Here is a 22,050-nt window from a genome sequence, read left to right as displayed (position 1 = left end):
TCTATGTGGTATCTGGAGAGAGCTCCTCTCTTGGCCTCTATGTGGCATCTGGAGAGAGCTCTCCTCTTGGCCTCTATGTGGTATCTGGAGAGAGCTCTTCTCTTGGCCTCTATGTGGTATCTGGAGAGAGCTCTTCTCTTGGCCTCTATGTGGTATCTGGAGAGAGATCTTCTCTTGGCCTCTGTGTGGTATCTGGAGAGAGCTCTTCTCTTGGCCTCTATGTGATATCTGGAGAGAGCTCCTCTCTTGGCCTCTATGTGGTATCTGGAGAGAGCTCTTCTCTTGGCCTCTATATGGTATTTGGAGAGAGCTCTTCTCTTGGCCTCTATGTGGTATCTGTAGAGAGCTCTTCTCTTGGCCTCTGTGTGGTATCTGGAGAGAGCTCTTCTCTTGGCCTCTATGTGGTATCTGGAGAGAGCTCTTCTCTTGGCCTCTATGTAGTATCTGGAGAGAGCTCTTCTAATTATGACATCTAGAGACTCTTCTCATTATGACATCTACAGAGCTCTTCTCATTATGACATCGATAGAGCTCTTTTCATTGTTTATGGTATCTGAGAGAGCTCTATTCATTGTCTGTTTATGGTATCTGGGAGAGCTCTATTCGTGGTCTGTTTATGGTATGTGAGAGAGCTCTATTCATGGCCTGTTTATGGTATCTGGGAGAGCTCTATTCATGGTCTGTTTATGGTATCTGGGAGAGCTCTATTCATGGTCTGTTTATATCTGGGAGAGCTCTATTTATGGTCTGTTTATGGCATCTGGGAGAGCTCTATTCATGGTCTGTTTATGGTTTATGGGAGAGCTCTATTCATGGTCTGTTTATGGTATCTGGGAGAGCTCTTCTCATGGTCTGTCTACGTTAAGTTGGGAGAGCTCCTCTCATAGTTTCTCCACTGTATATGGAGCTCTTTTTGCCATGCTATCAGTCCACGACAACTAGGACAGCACTACTTGCTATCAGTCCACGACAACTAGGACAGAACTTCTTGCTATCAGACCATGACAACTAGGACAGAACTTCTTGCTATCAGACCATGACAACTAGGACAGAACTTCTTGCTATCAGACCATGACAACTAGGACAGAACTTCTTGCTATCAGACCACGACAACTAGGACAGCACTACTTGCTATCAGACCACGACAACTAGGACAGCACTACTTGCTATCAGACCACGACAACTAGGACAGAACTTCTTACTATAGGACAGCACTACTTGCTATCAGACCATGACAACTAGGACAGCACTACTTGCTATCAGACCATGACAACTAGGACAGAACTTCTTGCTATCAGACCATGACAACTAGGACAGAACTTCTTGCTATCAGACCATGACAACTAGGACAGCACTACTTGCTATCAGACCATGACAACTAGGACAGCACTACTTGCTATCAGACCATGACAACTAGGACAGCACTACTTGCTATCAGACCACGACAACTAGGACAGAACTTCTTGCTATCAGACCACGACAACTAGGACAGCACTACTTGCTATCAGACCACGACAACTAGGACAGCACTACTTGCTATCAGACCACGACAACTAGGACAGCACTACTTGCTATCAGACCACGACAACTAGGACAGCACTACTTGCTATCAGACCACGACAACTAGGACAGCACTACTTGCTATCAGACCACGACAACTAGGACAGCACTACTTGCTATCAGACCATGACAACTAGGACAGCACTACTTGCTATCAGACCATGACAACTAGGACAGAACTTCTTGCTATCAGACCATGACAACTAGGACAGAACTTCTTGCTATCAGACCATGACAACTAGGACAGCACTACTTGCTATCAGACCACGACAACTAGGACAGCACTACTTGCTATCAGACCATGACAACTAGGACAGCACTACTTGCTATCAGACCACGACAACTAGGACAGAACTTCTTGCTATCAGACCACGACAACTAGGACAGCACTACTTGCTATCAGACCATGACAACTAGGACAGAACTTCTTGCTATCAGACCACGACAACTAGGACAGAACTTCTTGCTATCAGACCACGACAACTAGGACAGAACTTCTTGCTATCAGACCACGACAACTAGGACAGCACTACTTGCTATCAGACCACGACAACTAGGACAGCACTACTTGCTATCAGACCACGACAACTAGGACAGCACTACTTGCTATCAGACCACGACAACTAGGACAGCACTACTTGCTATCAGACCACGACAACTAGGACAGCACTACTTGCTATCAGACCACGACAACTAGGACAGCACTACTTGCTATCAGACCATGACAACTAGGACAGCACTACTTGCTATCAGACCATGACAACTAGGACAGCACTACTTGCTATCAGACCACGACAACTAGGACAGCACTACTTGCTATCAGACCATGACAACTAGGACAGCACTATTTGCTATCAGACCATGACAACTAGGACAGAACTTCTTGCTATCAGACCATGTCAACTAGGACAGCACTACTTGCTATCAGACCACGACAACTAGGACAGCACTACTTGCTATCAGACCACGACAACTAGGACAGCACTACTTGCTATCAGACCACGACAACTAGGACAGCACTTCTTGCTATCAGACCACGACAACTAGGACAGAACTTCTTGCTATCAGACCACGACAACTAGGACAGAACTTCTTGCTATCAGACCACGACAACTAGGACAGAACTTCTTGCTATCAGACCACGACAACTAGGACAGAACTTCTTGCTATCAGACCACGACAACTAGGACAGAACTTCTTGCTATTAGTCCATGACAACTAGGACAGAACTTCTTGCTATCAGACCATGACAACTAGGACAGAACTTCTTGCTATTAGTCCATGACAACTAGGACAGAACTTCTTGCTATTAGTCCATGACAACTAGGACAGAACTTCTTGCTATCAGACCACGACAACTAGGACAGAACTTCTTGCTATCAGACCACGACAACTAGGACAGAACTTCTTGCTATCAGACCACGACAACTAGGACAGAACTTCTTGCTATCAGACCACGACAACTAGGACAGAACTTCTTGCTATCAGACCACGACAACTAGGACAGAACTTCTTGCTATCAGACCACGACAACTAGGACAGAACTTCTTGCTATCAGACCACGACAACTAGGACAGAACTTCTTGCTATCAGACCACGACAACTAGGACAGAACTTCTTGCTATCAGACCATGACAACTAGGACAGAACTTCTTGCTATCAGACCATGACAACTAGGACAGAACTTCTTGCTATCAGACCATGACAACTAGGACAGAACTTCTTGCTATCAGACCATGACAACTAGGAACAGACCTTTATTGATCTCTCCACGATATCCGAGACAGACCTTCATACGGTCTTTCTACGACACCTGAAACCAGGTCTTCTTTCGGACCGACACCACGATGCAGCAAACCCCGTGTTAATTCGCCTTGTTCGACTTAATGATCACCCAAAAGTCAGTTCCTGATCAGCCGGGCTGTGGCTCGTACGTTGGTTTGCGTGCAGTCAGCAGCAACAGCCTGGTTGATCAGGGGCTGATCCACCAGGAGGCCTGGTCACAGACCGGGCCGCGGGGGCGTTGACCCCCGAAACTCTCTCCAGGTCCAGGTAAACCCACACCCAAAAATAAAGAAAATAAACACGGAATTTTATTCGACCAGTTAGAGGTCTTTATTGTCAAACATTTCTTGTGTTATTTTAACATTTATACTGTGAAAATAATGGGTTTATTTATTAATAAATATTGATAATTAAGTATTCTAGATTTTATTGAGGTGAGATTGTGTATTATAGATTGTGATATATTTTAGCTGATAGTTGATTAGCGGAATAAAGTCAGGGAGGTTTGGGTGAGGCTGGGTGTACGTGACTCACTAGTCACCTGGGTGAGGCTGGGTGTACGTGACTCACTAGTTATCTGGGTGAGGCTGGGTGTACGTGACTCACTAGTTATCTGGGTGAGGCTGGGTGTACGTGACTCACTAGTCACCTGGGTGAGGCTGGGTGTACGTGACTCACTAGTCACCTGGGTGAGGCTGGGTGTACGTGACTCACTAGTTATCTGGGTGAGGCTGGGTGTACGTGACTCACTAGTCACCTGGGTGAGGCTGGGTGTACATGACTCACTAGTCACCTGGGTGAGGCTGGGTGTACGTGACTCACTAGTCATCTGGGTGAGGCTGGGTGTACGTGACTCACTAGTCATCTGGGTGAGGCTGGGTGTACGTGACTCACTAGTCATCTGGGTGAGGCTGGGTGTACGTGACTCACTAGTCACCTGGGTGAGGCTGGGTGTACGTGACTCACTAGTTATCTGGGTAAGGCTGGGTGTACGTGACTCACTAGTTATCTGGGTGAGGCTGGGTGTACGTGACTCACTAGTCATCTGGGTGAGGCTGGGTGTACGTGACTCACTAGTCATCTGGGTGAGGCTGGGTGTACGTGACTCACTAGTTATCTGGGTGAGGCTGGGTGTACGTGACTCACTAGTCATCTGGGTGAGGCTGGGTGTACGTGACTCACTAGTCATCTGGGTGAGGCTGGGTGTACGTGACTCACTAGTCATCTGGGTGAGGCTGGGTGTACGTGACTCACTAGTCACCTGGGTGAGGCTGGGTGTACGTGACTCACTAGTCACCTGGGTGAGGCTGGGTGTACGTGACTCACTAGTCACCTGGGTGAGGCTGGGTGTACGTGACTCACTAGTCATCTGGGTGAGGCTGGGTGTACGTGACTCACTAGTCACCTGGGTGAGGCTGGGTGTACGTGACTCACTAGTCACCTGGGTGAGGCTGGGTGTACGTGACTCACTAGTTATCTGGGTGAGGCTGGGTGTACGTGGCTCACTAGTCACCTGGGTGAGGCTGGGTGTACGTGACTCACTAGTCACCTGGGTGAGGCTGGGTGTACGTGACTCACTAGTCATCTGGGTGAGGCTGGGTGTACGTGACTCACTAGTCACCTGGGTGAGGCTGGGTGTACATGACTCACCAGTCATCTGGGTGAGGCTGGGTGTACATGACTCACCAGTCACCTGGGTGAGGCTGGGTGTACATGACTCACCAGTCACCTGGGTGAGGCTGGGTGTACATGACTCACCAGTCACCTGGGTGAGGCTGGGTGTACATGACTCACCAGTCACCTGGGTGAGGCTGGGTGTACATGACTCTCCAGTCACCTGGGTGAGGCTGGTGTGCATGACTCACCAGTCACCTGGGTGAGGCTGGGTGTACATGACTCACCAGTCACCTGGGTGAGGCTGGGTGTACATGACTCACCAGTCACCTGGGTGAGGCTGGGTGTACATGACTCACCCACTATCCACTTAACCATCTCAGTATGGGCGTGCAAGAGTCCTTCACCGCCCACATGGGTAACAGTGGGCGTATACAGCACCCACCAGTGTAACAGCCATCATACCCAACACCCACATGTGTAACAGCCATCGTACACAACACCCACATGTATAACAGCAATAATACCCAACACCCACATGTGTAAGAGCAATCATACACAACACCCACATGTGTAACAGCCATCATACCCACCGCCCACATGTGTAACAGCCATCATACCCACCGCCCACATGTGTAACAGCCATCATACCCAACACCCACATGTGTAAAGCCATAATACCCAACATCCACATGTGTAACAGCCATCATACCTAACACCCACATGTGTAACAGCCATCATACCCAACACCCACATGTGTAACAGCCATAATACCCAACACCCACATGTGTAACAGCAATAATACCCAACACCCACATGAGTAACAGCCATAATACCCAACGCCCACATGTGTAATAGCCACCAAACACAACGCCCACATGTGTAATAGCCATCAAACACAACACCCACATGTGTAACAGCAATAATACCCAACACCCACATGAGTAACAGCCATAATACCCAACACCCACATGTGTAACAGCCATAATACCCAACACCCACATGTGTAACAGCCATAATACCCAACACCCACATGTGTAACAGCAATAATACCCAACACCCACATGTGTAACAGCCATAATACCCAACACCCACATGTGTAACAGCCATAATACCCAACACCCACATGTGTAACAGCAATAATACCCAACACCCACATGAGTAACAGCCATAATACCCAACACCCACATGTGTAACAGCCATAATACCCAACACCTACATGTGTAACAGCCATAATACCCAACGCCCACATGTGTAATAGCCATCAAACACAACACCCACATGTGTAACAGCCACAATACCCAACACCCACATGTGTAACAGCTATCATACCCAACACCCACATGTGTAACAGCCATAATACCCAACACCAATAATGTGTAACAGCCATAATACCCAACACCCACATGTGTAACAACCATAATACCCAACACCCACATGTGCAGCAACCATAATACCCAACACCCACATGTGTAACAGCCATAATACCCAACACCCACATGCGTAACAGCCATAATACCCAACACCCACATGTGTAACAGCCATAATACCCAACACCCACATGCGTAACAGCCATAATACCCAACACCCACATGTGTAACAGCCATAATACCCAACACCTACATGTGTAACAGCCATAATACCCAACACCCACATGTGCAACAACCATGATACCCAATAATCACATATGTAACAGCCATAATACCCAACACCCACATGTGTAACAGCCATAATACCCAACACCCACATGTGTAACAACCATAATACCCAACACCCACATGTGTAACAACCATAATACCCAACACCCACATGTGTAACAGCCATAATACCCAACACCCACATGCGTAACAGCCATAATACCCAACACCCACATGTGTAACAGCCATAATACCCAACACCCACATGTGTAACAGCCATAATACCCAACACCCACATGTGTAACAGCCATAATACCCAACACCCACATGTGTAACAGCCATCATACCCAACACCCACATGTGTAACAGCCATCATACCCAACACCCACATGTGTAACAGCCATCATACCCAACACCTACATGTGTAACAGCCATAATACCCAACACCCACATGTGCAACAACCATGATACCCAATAATCACATATGTAACAGCCATAATACCCAACACCCACATGTGTAACAGCCATAATACCCAACACCCACATGTGTAACAACCATAATACCCAACACCCACATGTGTAACAGCCATAATACCCAACACCCACATGTGTAACAGCCATAATACCCAACACCCACATGTGTAACAGCCATAATACCCAACACCCACATGTGTAACAGCCATAATACCCAACACCCACATGTGTAACAGCCATAATACCCAACACCCACATGTGTAACAGCCATAATACCCAACACCCACATGTGTAACAGCCATAATACCCAACACCCACATGTGTAACAGCCATAATACCCAACACCCACATGTGTAACAGCCATAATACCCAACACCCACATGTGTAACAGCCATAATACCCAACACCCACATGTGTAACAGCCATAATACCCAACACCCACATGTGTAACAGCCATAATACCCAACACCCACATGCGTAACAGCCATAATACCCAACACCCACATGTGTAACAGCCATAATACCCAACACCCACATGTGTAACAGCCATAATACCCAACACCCACATGTGTAACAGCCATAATACCCAACACCCACATGTGTAACAGCCATAATACCCAACACCCACATGTGTAACAGCCATCATACCCAACACCCACATGTGTAACAGCCATCATACCCAACACCCACATGTGTAACAGCCATCATACCCAAAACCCACATGTGTAACAGCCATCATACCCAACACCCTCATGTGTAACAGCCATCATGCCCAACACCCACATGTGTAACAGCCATCATACCCAACACCCACATATGTAACAGCCACAACACCCAACACCCACATGTGTAACAGCCACAATACCCAAAACCCACATGTGTAACAGCCATCATACCCAACACCCACATGTGTAACAGCCATCATACCCAACACCCACATGTGTAACAGCCACAATACCCAACACCCACATGTGTAACAGCCATCATTCCCAACACTCACATGTGTAACAGGTATCATACCCAACACCCACATGTGTAACAGCCACAATACCCAACACCCACATGTGTAACAGCCATCATACCCAACACCCACATGTGTAACAGCCATCATACCCAACACCCACATGTTTAACAGCCACAATAACCAACACCCACATGTTTAACAGCCATAATACCCAACACCCACATGTGTAACAGCCATCATACCCAACCCCCACATGTGTAACAGCCATCATACCCAACACCCACATGTGTAACAGCCATCATACCCAACAACCACATGTGTAACAGCCACAATACCCAACACCCACATGTGTAACAGCCATCATACCCAACACCCACATGTGTAACAGCCATCATACCCAACACCCACATGTGTAACAGCCATCATACCCAACACCCACATGTGTAACAGCCACAATACCCAACACCCACATGTGTAACAGCCATCATACCCAACACCCACATGTGTAACAGCCGTCATACCCAACACCCACATGTGTAACAGCCACAATATCCAACACCCACATGTGTAACAGCCACAATACCCAACACCCACATGTGTAACAGCCATCATACCCAACACCCACATGTGTAACAGCCACAATACCCAACACCCACATGTGTAACAGCCATAATACCCAACACCCACATGTGTAACAGCCACAATACCCAACACCCACATGTGTAATAGCCATCATACCCAACACCCACATGTGTAACAGCCACAATACCCAACACCCACATGTGTAACAGCCACAATACCCAACACCCACATGTGTAACAGCCATAATACCCAACACCCACATGTGTAACAGCCACAATACCCAACACCCACATGTGTAACAGCCATAATACCCAACACCCACATGTGTAACAGCCACAATACCCAACACCCACATGTGTAACAGCCACAATACCCAACACCCACATGTGTAACAGCCACAATACCCAACACCCACATGTGTAACAGCCACAATACCCAACACCCACATGTGTAACAGCCACAATACCCAACACCCACATGTGTAACAGCCACAATACCCAACACCCACATGTGTAACAGCCACAATACCCAACACCCACATGTGTAACAGCCACAATACCCAACACCCACATGTGTAACAGCCATCAATACCCAACACCCACATGTGTAACAGCCACAATACCCAACACCCACATGTGTACCCAAATACCCACATGTGTAACAGCCACAATACCCAACACCCACATGTGTAACAGCCACAATACCCAACACCCACATGTGTAACAGCCACAATACCCAACACCCACATGTGTAACAGCCACAATACCCAACACCCACATGTGTAACAGCCACAATACCCAACACCCACATGTGTAACAGCCACAATACCCAACACCCACATGTGTAACAGCCACAATACCCAACACCCACATGTGTAACAGCCACAATACCCAACACCCACATGTGTAACAGCCACAATACCCAACACCCACATGTGTAACAGCCACAATACCCAACACCCACATGTGTAACAGCCACAATACCCAACACCCACATGTGTAACAGCCACAATACCCAACACCCACATGTGTAACAGCCACAATACCCAACACCCACATGTGTAACAGCCACAATACCCAACACCCACATGTGTAACAGCCACAATACCCAACACCCACATGTGTAACAGCCACAATACCCAACACCCACATGTGTAACAGCCACAATACCCAACACCCACATGTGTAACAGCCACAATACCCAACACCCACATGTGTAACAGCCACAATACCCAACACCCACATGTGTAACAGCCACAATACCCAACACCCACATGTGTAACAGCCATAATACCCAACACCCACATGTGTAACAGCCACAATACCCAACACCCACATGTGTAACAGCCACAATACCCAACACCCACATGTGTAACAGCCACAATACCCAACACCCACATGTGTAACAGCCACAATACCCAACACCCACATGTGTAACAGCCACAATACCCAACACCCACATGTGTAACAGCCACAATACCCAACACCCACATGTGTAACAGCCACAATACCCAACACCCACATGTGTAACAGCCACAATACCCAACACCCACATGTGTAACAGTCACAATACCCAACAGTCACAATACCCAACACCCACATGTGTAACAGCCACAATACCCAACACCCACATGTGTAACAGCCACAATACCCAACACCCACATGTGTAACAGACTCAATACCCAACACCCACATGTGTAACCCAACCCACCCCACATGTGTAACAGCCACAATACCCAACACCCACATGTGTAACAGCCACAATACCCAACACCCACATGTGTAACAGCCACAATACCCAACACCCACATGTGTAACAGCCACAATACCCAACACCCACATGTGTAACAGCCACAATACCCAACACCCACATGTGTAACAGCCACAATACCCAACACCCACATGTGTAACAGCCACAATACCCAACACCCACATGTGTAACAGCCACAATACCCAACACCCACATGTGTAACAGCCACAATACCCAACACCCACATGTGTAACAGCCACAATACCCAACACCCACATGTGTAACAGCCACAATACCCAACACCCACATGTGTAACAGCCACAATACCCAACACCCACATGTGTAACAGCCACAATACCCAACACCCACATGTGTAACACCCACCTCATCACCCACCTGTCAGAACTCCCACATGTTGATGCCTTTTACCTAACCTTTAGAAGCAAGAAATATTCCCTTTTGTATCCTTGTATGTAAAATATTCAATAAATTCTGAATCTGGCCTTAATTATTATAAGCCTACCATAGGCCTAATTCTTTAATTCCTGTTGTTTTTTTCTGACTGCTCTAAGGAGACTATATAGAGATTAAAGTCAGCTTTTTCGTTAGTTTCTCCAGAGGACATTATAAAGCAACTGTTTATAAAGCTCTATGGTGTCTTGATGAAGCTCTACGGTGTCTTGATGAAGCTCTACGGTGTCTTGATGAAGCTCTACGGTGTCTTGATGAAGCTCTACGGTGTCTTGATGAAGCTCTACGGTGTCTTGATGAAGCTCTACGGTGTCTTGAAACTCTACGGAGTATTTATGAAGTTCTACGGTGTCTTGATGAAGCTCTACGGTGTCTTGGTGAAGCTCTACGGTGTCTTGATGAAGCTCTATGGTGTCTTGGTGAAGCTCTACGGTGTCTTGATGAAGCTCTACGGAGTCTTGATGAAGCTCTACGGTGTCTTGATGAAGCTCTATGGTGTCTTGATGAAGCTCTACTGTGTCTTGATGAAGCTCTACTGTGTCTTGATGAAGCTCTACGTAGTCTTGATGAAGCTCTACGGAGTCTTGGTGAAGCTCTACTGTGTCTTGATGAAGCTCTACTGTGTCTTGATGAAGCTCTACGTAGTCTTGATGAAGCTCTACGGAGTCTTGGTGAAGCTCTACGGTGTCTTGATGAAGCTCTACGGTGTCTTGATGAAGCACAAGTCTTGATGAAGCTCTACGTAGTCTTGATGAGGCTCTATGGTGTCTTGAAGCTCTACGGTGTCTTGGTGAAGCTCTACGGTGTCTTGGTGAAGCACTACGGTGTCTTGATGAAGCTCTACGGTGTCTTGATGAAGCTCTACGGTGTCTTGATGAAGCTCTACGGTGTCTTGGTGAAGCTCTACGGTGTTTTGATGAAGCTCTATGGTGTCTTGATGAAGCTTTACAGAGTCTTGATGAAGCTCTACGGTGTCTTGATGAAGCTCTACGGAGTCTTGATGAAGCTCTACGGTGTCTTGATGAAGCACAAGTCTTGATGAAGCTCTACGGAGTCTTGATGAAGCTCTACGGTGTCTTGATGAAGCTCTACGGTGTCTTGGTGAAGCTCTACGGTGTCTTGATGAAGTTCTATGGTGTCTTGATGAAGCTCTACGGTGTCTTGGTGAAGCTCTATGGTGTCTTGATGAAGCTCTACTGTGTCTTGAAGCTCTACGGTGTCTTGGTGAAGCTCTACGGTGTCTTGGTGAAGCTCTACGGTGTCTTGGTGAAGCTCTATGGTGCCTTGATGAAGCTCTTCGGTGTCTTGATGAAGCTGTACGGTGTCTTGAAGCTCTACGGTGTCTTGCTGAAGCTCTACGGTGTCTTGATGAAGCTCTACGGTGTCTTGATGAAGCTCTACGGTGTCTTGATGAAGTTCTATTGTGTCTTGGTGAAGCTCTACGGTGTCTTGAAGCTCTACGGTGTCCTGGTGAAGCTCTACGGTGTCTTGGTGAAGCGCTATGGTGTCTTGATGAAGCTCTTCGGTGTCCTGGTGAATCTCTACGGTGTCTTGGTGAAGCTCTACGGTGTCTTGAAGCTCTATGGTGTCTTGATGAAGCTGTACGGTGTCTTGAAGCTCTACGGTGTCTTGCTGAAGCTCTACGGTGTCTTGATGAAGCTCTACGGTGTCTTGGTGAAGCACTACGGTGTCTTGATGAAGCTCTACGGTGTCTTGATGAAGCTCTACGGTGTCTTGATGAAGCTCTATGGTGTCTTGATGAAGCTCTACGGTGTCTTGATGAAGCTCTACGGTGTCTTGATGAAGCTCTACGGTGTCTTGATGAAGCTCTACGGTGTCTTGAAGCTCTACGGTGTCTTGGTGAAGCTCTACGGTGTCTTGGTGAAGCTCTACGGTGTCTTGATGAAGCTCTACGGTGTCTTGATGAAGCTCTACGGTGTCTTGATGAAGCTCTACGGTGTCTTGAAGCTCTACGGTGTCTTGCTGAAGCTCTACGGTGTCTTGATGAAGCTCTACGGTGTCTTGATGAAGCTCTACGGTGTCTTGATGAAGCTCTACGGTGTCTTGATGAAGCTCTACGGTGTCTTGATGAAGCTCTACGGTGTCTTGATGAAGCTCTACGGTGTCTTGATGAAGCTCTACGGTGTCTTGGTGAAGCTCTACGGTGTCTTGATGAAGCTCTACGGTGTCTTAATGAAGCTCTACGGTGTCTTGATGAAGCTGTACGGTGTCTTGAAGCTCTACGGTGTCTTGCTGAAGCTCTACGGTGTCTTGATGAAGCTCTACGGTGTCTTGGTGAAGCTCTATGGTGTCTTGATGAAGCTCTACTGTGTCTTGAAGCTCTACGGTGTCTTGGTGAAGCTCTACGGTGTCTTGGTGAAGCTCTACGGTGTCTTGGTGAAGCTCTATGGTGCCTTGATGAAGCTCTTCGGTGTCCTGGTGAAGCTCTACGGTGTCTTGGTGAAGCTCTACGGTGTCTTGAAGCTCTATGGTGTCTTGATGAAGCTCTATGGTGCCTTGATGAAGCTCTACGCGGTCCAAGATGGTCTACAGAGTCGTGATAAAGCTCTACGGTGCCTTGATGAGGCTCTACGCGGTCCAAGATGGTCTACAGAGTCGTGATAAAGCTCTACGGTGCCTTGATGAGGCTCTACGCTGTCCAAGATGGTCTACAGAGTCCTGATAAAGCTCTACACTTACGATTGAATTCTATAATGGTGTAAAGCTCTCTACGGAAAATTTAATCTATGCACAGTCACGAATTTTATGCTCTGAAGCTCTATATGGAAAAGTAAAGCTGTACAAAGTCACGAAGAAGCTCTACCACAGTGATGCTAAAGCTCTAACATAATAATGATAAAGCTCTACACATAAAACTCTACAGAGTCATAAGCTTTACACTGTCTTGAAGCTCTGCACCGTTGCAAAGCTCTACACCGTTGCAAAGCTCTACACCGTTGCAAAGCTCTGCACCGTTGCAAAGCTCTACACCGTTGCAAAGCTCTACACCGTTGCAAAGCTCTACATCGTTGCAAAGCTCTACACCGTTGCAAAGCTCTACACCGTTGCAAAGCTCTACACCGTTGCAAAGCTCTGCACCGATGCAAAGCTCTACACCGTTGCGAAGCTCTACATCGTTGCAAAGCTCTACACCGTTGCAAAGCTCTACACCGTTGCAAAGCTCTACACCGTTGCAAAGCTCTGCACCGTTGCAAAGCTCTACACCGTTGCAAAGCTCTACACCGTTGCAAAGCTCTACACCGTTGCAAAACTCTGCACCGTTGCAAAGCTCTACACCGTTGCAAAGCTCTACACCGTTGCAAAGCTCTGCACCGATGCAAAGCTCTACACCGTTGCAAAGCTCTGCACCGTTGCAAAGCTCTACACCGTTGCAAAGCTCTACACCGTTGCAAAACTCTGCACCGTTGCAAAGCTCTACACCGTTGCAAAGCTCTACACCGTTGCAAAGCTCTACACCGTTGCAAAGCTCTACAGTATCATGGTAAAGCTCTATACTGTCACGGTAAAGCTCTACACTCTCAGGGTAAAGTTCTACACTGTCCTTGCAAAGCTCTACACGGTCGTGGTTAAGCTACCCATATTCATGGCAAAGCTCTATGCAGTCATGGTAAAGCTCTACACATTCATGACAAAGCTCTACACAGTTATAGTAAAGCTCTACACAGTCATAGTAAAGCTCTACACAGTCATGGTAAGGCTCTACACAGTAATGGTAAAGCTCTAAACATTCATGGTACAGCTCTACACTGTCATGGTAAAGCTCTACACTGTCATGGTACAGCTCTACACTGTCATGGTAAAGCTCTACACTGTCATGGTAAAGCTCTACACTGTCATGATAAAGCTCTACACTGTCATGGTAAAGCTCTACACTGTCATGATAAAGCTCTACACTGTCATGGTAAAGCTCTACACTGTCATGGTAAAGTTCTACACTGTCATGATAAAGCTCTACACTGTCATGGTAAAGCTCTACACTGTCATGGTAAAGCTCTACACTGTCATGGTAAAGCTCTACACTGTCATGGTAAAGCTCTACACTGTCATGGTAAAGCTCTACACTGTCAGGGTAAAGCTCTACACTGTCATGGTAAAGTTCTACACTGTCATGGTAAAGCTCTACACTGTCATGGTAAAGCTCTACACTGTCATGGTAAAGCTCTACACTGTCATGGTAAAGCTCTACACTGTCATGGTAAAGCTCTACACTGTCATGGTAAAGCTCTACACTGTCAGGGTAAAGCTCTACACTGTCAGGGTAAAGCTCTACACTGTCATGGTAGAGCTCTACACTGTCATGGTAAAGTTCTACAGAGACTGTGGGCAGCTCTTGATCCAAGGAATTGGATTTATCATTACTTCCCTGGAACTGAACCGCACTGCCTTCTATTCCACAGGTTCTGCATGACCCCTACGGGTTTAGGGCTTCTCCACAGTAGCGGTAGTCATAACAAATGAAACTAATAATGAGAAGACGATGACTCACCACTGGAGGTTTTGGTTATCTGACGGAGACCTTCCGCCGGCTTACCTTACAAAGTAAACACGACCGAACTCGTGGGAAAAATTAACAGTTTTGGGCAAGTATAAACAAAAATATAGAAATATTGAGGGACTGATTACCTCAGACTCGGCCTTATCAGTCACCTTTCTCTGCATTGGACTGAAGAAACTGCGTGGTGAAACGTTTCCTCAAAAATTATACCCAACTTAAGTTTTTTCTTTTAAGCCATCTATAATACTCCAAACTATTCCACGGGTGGGGATAGAACCCGCGGTCAGACTGTCTCAAAACTCCAGACCGACTCTGTGATCGCGGGTTCGAACCCCATCCGTGGTATGGTACGTTTGCAATCGTGCCATTACTATTTCCTAAGTCATCAATACACTAACAGGGTAGAAACACATGCGCGAAACATCACAGACAGAAACAGCGATGCTGACCAATAATCCAGCAACAGAAGATAAAAACACAACAATGGCGCCTGAAGAAATACAGAACTGAACAATCTGCAGTGGAATTTTTCCAGGAAAAAGAAATTGAAGGGGAAACCCCTGGACGCTTGACAGTAAAGGTAACTGAAACAACCACTGAAAAAAAGAACTGTGAAATAACTGAAACAGCCACTGAAAAAAAGAACTGTGAAATAACTGAAACAGCCACTGAAAAAAGAACTGTGAAATAACTGAAACAGCCACTGAAAAAAAGAACTGTGAAATAACTGAAACAGCCACTGAAAAAAAGAACTGTGAAATAACTGAAACAGCCACTGGAAAAAAGAACTGTGAAATAACTGAAACAGCCACTGAAAAAAAGAACTGTGAAATAACTGAAACAGCCACTGAAAAAAAGAACTGTGAAATAACTGAAACAGCCACTGAAAAAAGAACTGTGAAATAACTGAAACAACCACTGGAAAAAAGAACTGTGAAATAACTGAAACAGCCACTGAAAAAAAGAACTGCGAAATAACTGAAACAGCCACTGAAAAAAAGAACTGTGAAATAACTGAAACAGCCACTGAAAAAAGAACTGTGAAATAACTGAAACAACCACTGGAAAAAAGAACTGTGAAATAACTGAAACAACCACTGGAAAAAAGAACTGTGAAATAACTGAAACAGCCACTGGAAAAAAGAACTGTGAAATAACTGAAACAGCCACTGAAAAAAGAACTGTGAAATAACTGAAACAGCCACTGAAAAAAAGAACTGTGAAATAACTGAAACAACCACTGGAAAAAAGAACTGTGAAATAACTGAAACAACCACTGAAAAAAGAACTGTGAAATAACTGAAACAGCCACTGAAAAAAAGAACTGTGAAATAACTGAAACAGCCACTGAAAAAAAGAACTGTGAAATAACTGAAACAGCCACTGAAAAAAAGAACTGTGAAATAACTGAAACAGCCACTGAAAAAAAGAACTGTGAAATAACTGAAACAGCCACTGAAAAAAGAACTGTGAAATAACTGAAACAACCACTGAAAAAAGAACTGTGAAATAACTGAAACAGCCACTGAAAAAAAGAACTGTGAAATAACTGAAACAGCCACTGGAAAAAAGAACTGTGAAATATTTCGTCATACCCAAAAAAATGGCGCAATATACTGGAATAATTTTCTGGAATATAAAAGTCAGAATACCGTGCCTGGAACGATACACAAATAACCCACAACATAGGAGAGATGAGCTTACCACGACGTTTCGGTCCGACTTGGTCCATTAACTGACTCACGAAATCGTAATGACGCAATTGCAGACAAACCATACCACGGGTGGGGATAGAACCCGCGGTCAGAGAGTCTCAAAACTCTGGACCGTCGAGTTAGCCACTGGTCCAGTGGCTAACTCGACGGTCTGGAGTTTTGAGATTCTCTGACCGCGGGTTCTATCCCCGCCCGTGGTATGTTTTTTTTGGGGGGGCCATTAACTTTGTAATAAGTAGTTTAAAACCGATAACAACAAATGGGAATCTTTATTGAAGAAACGTTTCGCCACAGGAGGAGTTTGAGGTAATCAGTCCCTCAGCCTGGAGTCGATGTGTTAAGTCCATCACTCTTGTACAAGTCACTGGACTGATGAAGTCACTGTGTGGCGAAACGTTTCCTCAATACAGATTCCCATTTGTTGCATAAGTGTCTCAATTTTCATTAACTTTGTCACGTGACTAGTCTGTGAGGGATCGAAACGTCGTCATAAATTCCATTCTGTGTGTGTTGTAGAAATCCTGATCAGGATTACCAGGATTCACACCTGCGTTGCACAAGTCCTCACTACACACCAAGGAATCTTACAACCTAGGTTGCCCAAAATCCTATGTGCATAAATCAGACACGTGTGCAGCACCTGGGTGTCTTTACTGAGGAAACGTTTCGCCCACAGTGGCTTTGTCAAGCTGTTACGAACACTAGTGAGGCCATTGTGTGCGCGAAACGTCTCAATAAAGATACCTAAATGTTGCACATGTGTCTACCTGAAGCAAATTCCAGGGGACAATGCCCCCGCTGCCCGGTCCTTCACCAGGCCTCCCGGTAGATCAGGACCTGATCAACCAGGCTGTTACTGCTGGTGGCACGTAGCCCAACGTACGAATCACAGCCCGGCTGATCCGGCAGTGTCCTGAATTAACATTTCACCCCACCATTGTGAACCAATAGAGGACTTTAAGGTCACCAGGTAACAATAATGACCCACTTTCGTGCCCACCTTCTCAGGTCATCATACCTCACATGTCTGTACCTTTTATTGTTAGAATAATTCTTAGAATTATTTATAAGAATTATGCCAGTAATTCTGACAAATTATATGTTGAGTATATATATTTTATATCGATTACCTGACCTTAGTAATTTGCTTGAGCAAGTTTAAATATAAATCAATAACAAGATTAGAAAAATGGGAAGAACATCTCAGTATTACTCACTAAATTAAGACGGGGGAGGGGGGCGTTGACCCCGGAAGCTCCCTCCGGGTATATAACGAGTTTGGTGTAGCTGAAAGCGGGTGGTTAATGATAGACGTCTTTGGAGGCTTCTTACTTTATTGTTAAGTCGTGGTGGGTACACAGGCTTGTGTGTTGTGCCCATGGCCCGGGCAGGGCCATCCCACGAGAGAGAGCTAGGCCGCTGTGTGAGTGAGAGTGAGGCAAGGGCAGGCAGGTTGAAGTGGCATTGCCTATAGGTGGCAGCACCAGCATGGCGCGAAATATGAACTAAGCTGGCAGACAGCATGGGCTGTCTGTGCAGACAGTACAGGCTCTCTACAGGTATAACGCCTCCCTTAACGTAGGCAACTCATACTGACCAATACAAATTAACCTTCCTGCAGTGGACGTTAGTAAACAGGAAGGTGTATATCTCCTGTGAACTTCCTCTATTTCTGATCACCGATTTTCTAACATCATAGGCCATTTCATTGGATAATTCGGCCGATAATTTCCAATTCCTTGAGAGAACTAACTGTCCACCTCTCAGGTCAGCTACCCGGGCAGTATTGCTTCACAATATACACCTCCAGTCATTTGGAAACACCCAATCGCTCCCTCACAGTCATAATGGAAGTTTACGACTGCCCTTAGCACAAACCATACCACGGGTGGGGTTTGAACCCGCGGTCAGAGAGTCTCACAACTCCAGACTGTCGAAATCGTGTCATAACGATTTCGTGAGCCCTTGACACTTCATATTTGCATCAACACTTCGCATTTGCATACTAATTATACTTGTAACAAAATTCCACAAGGGAAATGCAAGTAATTGACACGGTGAGATGTGTACCGACCAGACTGCGAAGTCTGCCAAGGTCGATTTACGAGTCTCCAAAATCGCTTCACAACTCTGGTGAGCTTCCTTGGGATTGGCTAGTTGAACCAAGGTGCTGGTATAATGATGGGGCCCCTACTCATTTATACCCTTAGCACCGGGTTGGGTGGTCGGGAGGGCATGTCTATATGGGTGTCAACATGATTCACGAAATCGTAATGACACGATTGCAAGCAAACCATACCACGGGTGGGGTTAGAAACCGCGATCAGAGAGTCTCAAAACTCCAGACCGATGCGTTAGCCACTGGGCCAGCTAGCTACAAAAAGATTAATCCAACTAGGTATATTTCTACACCATAGGAAGGGTAGCATAGGCCACCACTGTGACCACAAATGCAAGTTTTTACAGACGAATCTCCAGCTAGCGTGGCCGTGACGAACTCTAGCTCAAGTTCCCTCCTATGGTGTAGAAATATACCTAGTTGGATGAATCTTATTGTGGCTAGCTGGTCCAGTGGCTAACGCGACGGTCCGGAGTTTTGAGACTCTCTGATCGTGGGTTCTATCCCCACCCGTGGTATGGTTTATATGGGTGTGTGACATACCCCAAAAAGGGCTCTAATAACAAGGACGTGGCATCCTGCATGGGTAATGTGCCACCAGGGCACGAATTACTAATGGAACTGCCTTTCCTCTCACCCGCACAGCTCATTAGGTAGTATTCAAATATCACGACTTCGATACCGTAATTTAACAAAAATGTCCTGGCTCCTAAATGGCTGCTTAATCTGCTGTCTCGGGGCATTTAAAATACACTGAAAAACACAGCAACTCTCGGGCCAGCATGGACTCGTATATTAAACAATATTATTATTATTACAAGAACACAAAATCTCACCTATATAAAAACGTATCTTGCCCCTTCCATTAAGTTTAAAGCTGAATGGGAATCTAATTCCTTACTTCCTTTTAAGGACCTGCCTCGTATTATAAGGACCTGCCTCGTATGGGCCAGTAGGCCTTCTGCAGTGTTCCTACATTCTTATGTTCTTATGTTCTTTCCTTGATGTCCATGTCCACCGCTCATATCTATATTATATACAATTTACAATCTACTCCACTACAACATCACCTAAACTCCAGGTCACATTAGTTCACTAGCACACTCTTACTAGTGAGTAAAACAAATGAACATTTATGAACAGGGAGGCTCCATGCCACCCCCCTTTATGCAGCCTAGTCTCCAAAATACAGGCTCTTACACACACTAGGGCCTTACAAAAAACGTGAGAGTTTAAACACTACTAGAGTTATAGTATACACTTAAAAAACTTACGAAAGTTACCTACTCAAATAGGATAGCCTTGGAAACAATAAGAGAACACTGTATCAACATCCGTGCGTAGTAATAGTTTTCAACAGGAAATTGAGGTGACTACCTGCTGTCCGCCAGCAGATACAGACTGGTTGAACAAGCAGATGACCCCCTTAATCCAGACTACGAAAGTAGAAAGATGCTAGCCACAGATATATCACCGGACAACAGTGCCACGATTGCACGTGCAAATAAAATGATAGGATGGATAATGAGAACTTTCAAAACAAGAGATGCCAAGCCCATGATGATCCTTTTCAAATCACTTGTTCTCTCTAGGCTGGAATACTGCTGTACATTAACATCTCCGTTCAAAGCAGGTGAAATTGCAGATCTAGAGAGTGTCCAGAGATCCTTTACTGCACGTATAAGTTCTGTCAAGCACCTTAACTACTGGGAACGCTTGGAAGCACTTGACTTGTACTCGTTGGAACGCAGGAGGGAGAGATATATCATAATCTACACTTGGAAAATCTTGGAAGGAATGGTCCCAAATTTGCACACAGAAATCACTCCCTACGAAAGTAAAAGACTGGGCAGGCGATGCAAAATGCCCCCAATAAAAAGTAGGGGCGCCATTGGTACACTAAGGGAAAACACCATAAGTGTCCTGGGCCCAAGACTGTTCAACAGCCTCCCATCAAGCATTAGGGGAATTGCCAATAAACCCCTGGCTGCCTTCAAGAGAGAGCTGGACAGATACCTAAAGTCAGTGCCGGATCAGCCGGGCTGTGGCTCGTACGTTGGACTGCGTGCGGCCAGCAGTAACAACCTAGTTGATCAGGCCCTGATCCATCGGGAGGCCTGGTCATGGACCGGGCCGCGGGGGCGTTGATCCCCGGAATAACCTCCAGGTAACCAGGACCCCTGCCACATCTCTGCCATACTCTGACGGGCCTTCTGCTGCGGTCTGCCAGGGCCCCTTCCCCGACCCCTGTCCGGCAGACCGCATCAGCAGACCCTCATCAAAAGCACCTATGACCGCAAATGGAATTTCCAATTTGGAACATGTTGTCCCATTAGAAAAAGCAATTTACTCAAAATAACAGAAAGTGAATAGAAATTAAAGGAAATTTTAGTATTTTCTGGTCACGTCACTCGATGATGGCGCAAAGCGATCATTGTGGAGGAGAGTGTGAGGGAGAGTGTGAGGGAGAGTGTGAGGGAGAGTGTGAGAGAGAGATGAAGAGGGAGAGAGTGAGGAGGGAGAGAGGAAGAGTGAGGGAGAGATGAAGAGTGAGTGAGGGAGTATGAGACACATGCAGTGTGTCTCCGTGGCAACGTTTCGCTCACGTGGCAACGTTTCGCTCACGCAGTGGGCTTTATCAGGTCACGGAGGTGTTTAAACTTATAAATCAAGTGAATATTTCGTATAATTTTCACATTATCTTCAATACTGGATTAAGAGAGTAAAACATGAAATTTAAAGAAGGAATATTAAATTGTTGTCTGGTCCAGAGAGCAGGTATGGCACCTTCTACCTCCAGGACTCAAGTCCGGCTACCAGTTTCTCTGAATCCCTTCACAAATGTTACCCTGCTCACACTCCAA

Source organism: Cherax quadricarinatus, chromosome 92 (assembly GCF_038502225.1).
Source record: "Cherax quadricarinatus isolate ZL_2023a chromosome 92, ASM3850222v1, whole genome shotgun sequence".
Taxonomy (NCBI): domain Eukaryota; kingdom Metazoa; phylum Arthropoda; class Malacostraca; order Decapoda; family Parastacidae; genus Cherax; species Cherax quadricarinatus.
Note: the sequence above shows the minus strand (reverse complement) of the source record.